General features: G+C 40.1%; 1 long non-coding RNA gene across 1 annotated transcript; it reads left to right on the forward strand.

Annotated features, from left to right (window-relative positions):
- Nucleotides 1-334: 334 nt before the first annotated feature.
- On the forward strand, nt 335-6,543 carry LOC115253791 (uncharacterized). Its single transcript, XR_009995885.1, has 2 exons — nt 335-759; nt 6,353-6,543. It is a non-coding gene; the product is annotated as an uncharacterized LOC115253791 (long non-coding RNA).
- The last annotated feature ends 1,054 nt before the right edge of the window (nt 6,544-7,597 follow it).

A 7,597-nucleotide genomic window follows, 5' to 3' on the forward strand; every position in this document is an offset into this window, starting at 1 on the left:
TAACCACGCATCATCGTTCAAAATAGAATGTATCCAACTTGGTATCCAACTCTGTATTTAAAATTATTTTTAATAAATATGTATTCATTTTTGTTTTCTTTAATTTTGCCCTTATTTTATTGTATTCTAGTAAAAGAAAAATAAAAAAAAACATTTCTACTCACTTTACAAAATCGCGATTTAAAAGTTACTCAGTTTCTACTCAGTTCTGACAAAATCCAAGTTTACTCTAAAGTGAGTAAAGCCGAATTACTCTCTTTTGAGCTGTTCCACTTTCTACCAAAGTGAGTCGAAAACTACTCACTTTAGAGTAGTTTTGAACGAGCGTGCAAAAAAAATCTTCGCGAAAAAGCTTCGAGCTTTTCCGCACCGGCGTGAAGCCGACAGCGATGGCTGCCATATTTCCATCCAACTTTCACATTACTCATTTCCGGTTTGGGGAGCTTCGAGCCGACCGAGACGGAACGATACGCGTCCGTGTGCACGGAAAAGTGACAGCACCACTCTGACTGGCTGGAGAGAAGTTTGAGAAGAGAGAAGTTTTCGTCTGACTGCGGTGCGGTGAACGCAACAAAACGGTTTTCGGACTTGGACAGCCCGACAGCTCGACGGTCGCCATCAATCGTTTGTGTTAATTCACCCCGTGTGCCATTGAAGAGCAAAAGCGAGAAGCGCACTCAGGTTCCAACCTATTTTCCTCCCTCTAGTTGTGTGTCTGTCTATACAATTTAGAAGCTACTATACTAGCTACTTAGAAAAGTGAGTGTCGATATTGGGTGGAAAATGTGATATCAGTGATTTAAATTTCGGGGTTTTACTTTGGGAGTGATTTTCCGCGGAGTTTCCGGTTCGAATCGGTTTTTTTTTCTTTCATACGCCCGTCTGGAAGGCCAACCCGGTGCTGCTGAATTCGTGCTAGCCGTCGTGACAGGGGGTTACACTAGGATTTTTTTTTTGCTTTTTTCCTTGAGTTGATCCGGTATTTGTATTCGGTTAGCAGCGCAGCAAGAGGTTTCGTGCACGACGACACGACGAGGAGATCTGCAAGTGTGTGTGTGTTCGTGGTCGTGCAAACAGGGTTGCCAAATGTGAATATTCTTCAATTGACAGATAATTTAAAATTCTCTGAAAAGAATTTTGAAATTATAGCATTTAAAGTTTCTTCATCAATTCCCTCTATAATACATTTCAAAGCATATGCAGAATTCCTTTAAGAATTTGCCCGAGAGTTCCACCAAACTTTTCTCCAGATTTTTTGAAGTTGTTCAATTAGCTCTTTAGGGATCAGGAGTTTATCCAATCGCTTCACGAAGAGTTTATTTATAAGTTTCTCCGGAAATTTCTAGAGCAGTTCATCCAGGAACCCCTCTAGATGTCCTAAGTCTGAGGCAAGTCAAAGAGTTTACTAGACATTGCTTCACATTTGTATATATTTTCAGGATTTTTAAAGATATTTCCACCAGAAATTTTTTTAGACATTTTTGGACATTAGTGGATAACTGACACTGAGGAAGAATACAAGTGGTAGTCGAAATACGCGTATCTGTCACAGGATAAGCAACATAGGGAGAAATTAAAAGGTACGAAACTGATTACACTCATTCGAAGATTTTTCAAGGTTTTCCTCAAGAAGCTTATTCAAGAACATCTCAAACTATTCATACTAAACATAAGATACTGTTATATTTTCAAAATCTTTTGCAGCTAGATTCGAACTTCAGTTTAGGGTAAAAATGCTAAAATCACTAAAAGGGGGTTTTCACTCTTTCAAAATTTTAAGTTAAAATGAACAATATGATAATGATATTTTTGGCATGTGTAGGTATGAGCCACTGTACGAATTCGCCCTTTCCTGCTCACTCCCACAGAACATGAGAGCAGCGCGCACAGTAAAAGTCAAATTTGACTTTTACTGTTCGCGCTATTTTCAAATTTTCTGTGGGAGTGATCAGTAGGCCAGATTCGTGCAGAGGCTCATATCGTGTGGCAGAGATTAAGGATCGCCAATCTGGAGACGGCAGGTTCGAATCCCGTTCCGGTCGGGGAAATTTTGTCGACTCCCTTGGCATAGTGTATCATTGTATTTGCCTCACAATATACAAATTGATACAATGGCAGGCAAAGAAAGACCTTCAATCAACTGTGGAAGTGCTCAAAGAACACTAAGTTGAAACGAGGCAGGCCAAGTCCCAATGGGGACGTAGTGCCATAAAGAAGAAGAAGAAACATGAAGATACGCTGTGCCCAGAGAAGCCAAGCCAATTTTCTTTAAAAAATGTTTCTGAATCGATCGAGAAACGAACCATTCATCCTCATAATGGTCATGCTGAATAACTGTTCGCTTACCACATCGGATATATGGACTCTGTATCGCATCGACAGTGTATCATTCCTGCAAGAATTCACGGGGAGAAACAAGTTGTTATCCTAGAGTTGCTCTAGGCACTTTCCCAGGAATTCCTTCCTAACATTATTTCGCACAATTCTTTCTGCGAATACGGTGAATATATTTCAATCATTTCATATAAAACCTTAAAGGAATTCTTCCAAGAGTTCCTCCTGAAATTATACTAGGAGTACCTGGAATAATTTCTCAAGGAATATCTTTCCTAATAAACCTACACAATAAACGAACCGTAATGTAGACTGTTCAACAATACCGCATACTGTTCGAACTGTATCCCGAATGGGTGATTAAGCAAATCTTATGGTTATCGTTTATGCGGGTTATCAGCGGTTCAGGCAGTAATTCGTAATTGGGTTCTTTAGGGATATCCAGATTATTCCATAATCGGAATCTCCGTCCAAAAATTAGTCGAAATCCAAAATTTCATCAATTTTGATGCCCGGGAACTATTTTTAAAATGCATTTAAAGTTTGTATGGGGAAATTTTTTTGTTCGGGATGAACTGTCATTTTATCGATTGAACTGTTATTCTATCCACAAATATCCACTTATCCACGAGCGGTAATGGCGGCGGCGGGCATATCCAACCGGTTCAAATTTTGACGTTTCATGGGGGAAAGTCAAAATAGTTTCATTCTCCTCCTCACGCCTTCACCCACCGTTTAGTGACGCCAACCGATTGCGATCCCCAAGAAATCTCAAAATTCGAATCGGTTAATTGTGCCCGCCGCCGCCATTACCCCTCGCGGATAAGTGGATAAAAACTGTTTTGTTTATTTAATCATCAAAACAAAGGTATTGGAACGCAATAAAATCACGTTCAAGATCACGTTATACTCAGAAAAATGAGCTCTTTCTATTAGGATATAGAAAATAGCAATATTTTGTTCACTAAACAACCCAATTATCCCAAGAGTTCTTTTAGATAGCCTTCGAAATGTTTCGGGTCTTTCTCCTTCTCTAACTTAAAGCTTAAGTATCTGATAGTATTTGATAGTTTTGAACGAGAAAATCGCTTTTAAATGTTTCATGACTTTAATCACGGATTGTTCCACGTTAATCTTTTCAGAAGTGGCTCTTGCCATCCCTTTAAGTACCTAATTCAATTAGAAGAAACTAAATCAAATCCTCAACTTTTTTCAAACATTCTTTTAGAAATCATTGTTGGATTATTTTTATCCAGGAATTCCCTTCAACAGAACTTTTAGGAATCCATGGAAAAATTTCTCTAGGGTTTACCACGATATACCCATCAACAGTTCCTCCAGGAGTCTGTGTCCAATACACTTATTTAATGTGAGAACACTGGCATGAATTCCTAGGAAAACCATCCAGATAAGTTACGGAATAAACTTCTAGATGTAATTTCCAGAAGCGCTCCTTTTACATAAATTGCTGAAGTAACTCGTATCTTGGGCGTCTGGGGTCATATTCAAGTTGATATTATTTTTAATAGACCTATTCACAATTTCAGTGAACGTATTAACGAGGTTTTAAAGCCCTAGGCTAGGCTAGTTTATCTCGGGACCCACGCTTTACATTCCTTCCGAAGGAAGAACAACTCACATTTTGCGGGTTTGTCGGGAACGAGATTCGATCCCAGGTCATCGGCGTGATAGCCACGTGCTTTAACCATCACATCAGATATTACCCAACGTCTCTACTAGACAGAAATGTCTTGCCATTTTGCTGCCAGAAAGAGAAAACGTAACAGAAATGATCAACACCGCTGCTTTCCATGCAAACAGCGAGAGAACATTTCTGTCATGACACATCTGTCCAGCAAAATGGCAAGACATTTCTGTCTAGTGGAGACGTCGGGTTATTCAACATCTATACTGCCTCTACTCGCCAAACAGTCCAGATTTATATCGTAACATCTCCCACCCGTGAACCTGTACGAAGCACTGGATCCTCTCTGGAGCCACCATGTTGAATACCTTCAGGTTCACTGCTGTTTGCGATGTCCACCAGAGCTAGCATCATCGCAGGCCGTCTGAATATCCCTGATGGTATGCGCACTAGGGCTTGATGTAATAGGACAGATCGGTGAAGTACTAGATTTGTAGTAATGAGCTGAATTTTAGTATGATGAGAAGGTCAGTTCTCCGTTTCTGCAATGAAATTGTGCAAAAAGCGTGGGTATTATGATTCCTTGCCTAATTTGATGCTGTTCGAGCAAAACTTTGGACAACAGTGTTGTTGTTTTCTCCATTTCTTGCAACATAAACAACATAGTTATCCAAAGTTTTGCTCAAACAGCATCAAATTAAGCAAGGAATCATAATACCCACGCTTTTCGCACCATTTCATTGCAGAAACGGAGAATTGACCTTCTCACCATACAAAAATTCAGCTCATTACTACAAATCTAGTACTACACCGAACGTGCCCCATTCAAATCGTTCATAGGCGATCTAGTACTCCACACCATCTACGTGAAAAACGATAAGAACGACATAACATGTTTACATCCAAAATAGATGTTTACATAGGTTACTAGCCTGCCTTGTGATATTCTCAATTTAGTTGAAAATCGGAGTTTTCGACTAGCGAAGTTCGATTTTTCTCCAAATCCATGCGTCGGACCTAACTTCGGAAGTGGTGCGCTGTGTAGTAAACCTGGTCCGCTATACAGCGCACCACTTCCGAAGTTAGTTCCGACGCACGGATTTGGAGAAAAATCCAACTTCGCTAGTCGAAAATTCCGGGTTTCAACTGCACGGATAATATTTATGCCGTGGTCATTAGCGTGGGACACAAAAAGACATTTTACTCCTGCACACTTTTTGAGTTCCATTTTGGTCCCATATCAACTGTGCAAAATTTCAGATTGATCGGATAAACTATATTTTAGCGCCAGCCATTTTAAGTTTTCATACGATTTAGTATGGGGAAAATAACTTTTTCAAAGAAAAATCGCCACAGGTTGCCCCTTAACCCCTAAAAATAAATCGATGAATGATTTCTGTTGGAAATTTTACGAGGAACCAACCCTCCGAAGACCGCAAAGCGATCTGAGGCATGTGAAAAAAGTTATTGACTGAAAACTGAATGGCATGCAAACGCTGTTTAACATGTAAGGAATAACAATAAATAATAAAATCTCGTTATTTTATCGATCGGGTGAGGCCTAATAACTTTTTCCACGAACGTCGCATCGATTTGCTGTCTTCGGAGGTCTGATTCCTAGTGAAGTTTTGTACAGAAATCATTCGTCGACTTATTTTTAGGGATCTAGGGGTGACTCCTAGCGATTTTTCTTTGCAGATGTAAAATTTCCCCATAGTAATTCGTATGAAAAACTAAGAATGGCGGGCGCTAAAATATAGTTTTTTCGATCGATGAAATTTTGCACAGTTGATATGGGACCAAAGTGGAACTCAAAAAGTATACAGGAACTTGAGTTTTTCCATTTTTTGTGTTTTCCCATATAAACCGTGTACCAGGCTAGTGGTCATCACTAAGTTCAAAATTTTAATTTGACGTCTAATCTTCACATCTGGCATCCCTGCTATGTACTTGCAAGAGGTTCGTACACACAACGACGCGACGTCGGGGAGATCTCAGTGCGCGAGTGTGTTCGTCGTAGTCCGTCCGCCGACCGATATCATTTCGAAGTTTAGCGGTGGCAAGGCAAGTTTTTTCAACAGTCTTCTACTTTCGGTGTAAAACACAAGACTAGCAGCGGCAGCAGATTGGTCCGGTCCCGCCGCGGTTGAGTTTCAGTCGTCGCGAATAAGTTCGTTGTGTGAAACATATAAAAAAGCGAAAATTTCTTCCAGAGAGGGATATTTTTGGACGGTGTGTGGTGAAGATCCGCGAAGAGTGCGTTGCGTGTGCGAGTGGATTTCTCGGCAAAAGGATTTTGTTGCGAAAGGCGTCGTCGTGTGACACAGAATCTATTTTTACCTGAGAAAAATTTCTGTTTCTTCGATTTTCCAGTAAAATCACTCGTCGTTAGAAGTGTGAATACAAATTTCCGTTTCGAGTAACCACCATCAGAGAAGAAAAAAATCACAATGAGCTGGCAGGATTATGTTGACAATCAGCTCCTGGCTTCCCAGTGCGTGTCGAAGGCGGCCATTGCCGGTCACGACGGCGGTATTTGGGCCAAATCGGAAGGATTCGAAGTAAGTACCAATAGCTGTCATTATTTTCTAGTGTTTTCCGGTGTCCTCGGAGTGTCGGTACGCCCTTTTACACTGAAATGTCATTGTTCGAAGTGGTTTGCAAATTTTTCTCCAAAGGGAGGGAGGAAATCACTTCCACACCTTTAGTCGCGCAAAGTTGTGATGTGGAAGTAGAGAAAAAAAGTTCAAGGGTGTGACCAATGGCTCACGACGATACCACGCTGACTCATTCGCTGTCAGCGAGCCGACCGACAGCAGTAAGACCAAATGCAGGGCTGTTACAGGTGGCGCGGATTTTGCGTTTTTCGCGGTTTTTGCGTTTCGCGCGGATTTCGCGCGTTTTTGCTAATTTCGGCGCGGATTTTGCGGAAATGGTTTTCAAATGCATTTACATCAAAAAAATAGACATGAAGCTAAACACAATCAGAAAAACTAATGAGAATTTTCAAGTTAGAGTTTTTTGATTGAGTGAAAACAGTAAATCGTAGCTTGGAGTGCTAGATAAGTTACACTGCACTAAATGCTCAATTTGTTAAAACTGAGAAGATCCTTTTCTGAATTTCTTGGTCAAACTCTTCAAGTCATTTCTGTCCTATCCCCGAGATCAATTTAAGAGTAAAATTTAGGGTAGAATTTAAATTTTAGATGGAACTTATAGCACGGATACAAATTTCGTTCGTTTGAAACAAAAATATTCATGTTTATTCGGTAAACTGATAAAATATTTAAAACTAAAATATTCATTTTTAAAACAAACTCAATTGCATATTGATTTCTACAATACCCATTGAAGAGCCCCCCGTTCCGCCGTCGAGAACATAAACAAAACTCTCAAGTTCCAGCAGCATCATCAAACAAGACCCAACAAACATTTTCGCTGTACAAAAGTTGAACAAACGACTCTTAAGCAAACTTTTGCTTAAGAAGCTGCTGTTCAGCTAGTTCTGTTTCTTGGGGATTTCCTCTTGCAAAAAGGCAAGTTTCACCAAAAGTTTCCACGAAATCCTATTGATTTCGGGAGCGTATGTTATCAACATGATGTTGGCATTGAAAGTGC

This window comes from Aedes albopictus, unplaced genomic scaffold (genome assembly GCF_035046485.1).
Source record: "Aedes albopictus strain Foshan unplaced genomic scaffold, AalbF5 HiC_scaffold_546, whole genome shotgun sequence".
In the NCBI taxonomy this organism is placed as follows: Eukaryota; Metazoa; Arthropoda; class Insecta; order Diptera; family Culicidae; genus Aedes; species Aedes albopictus.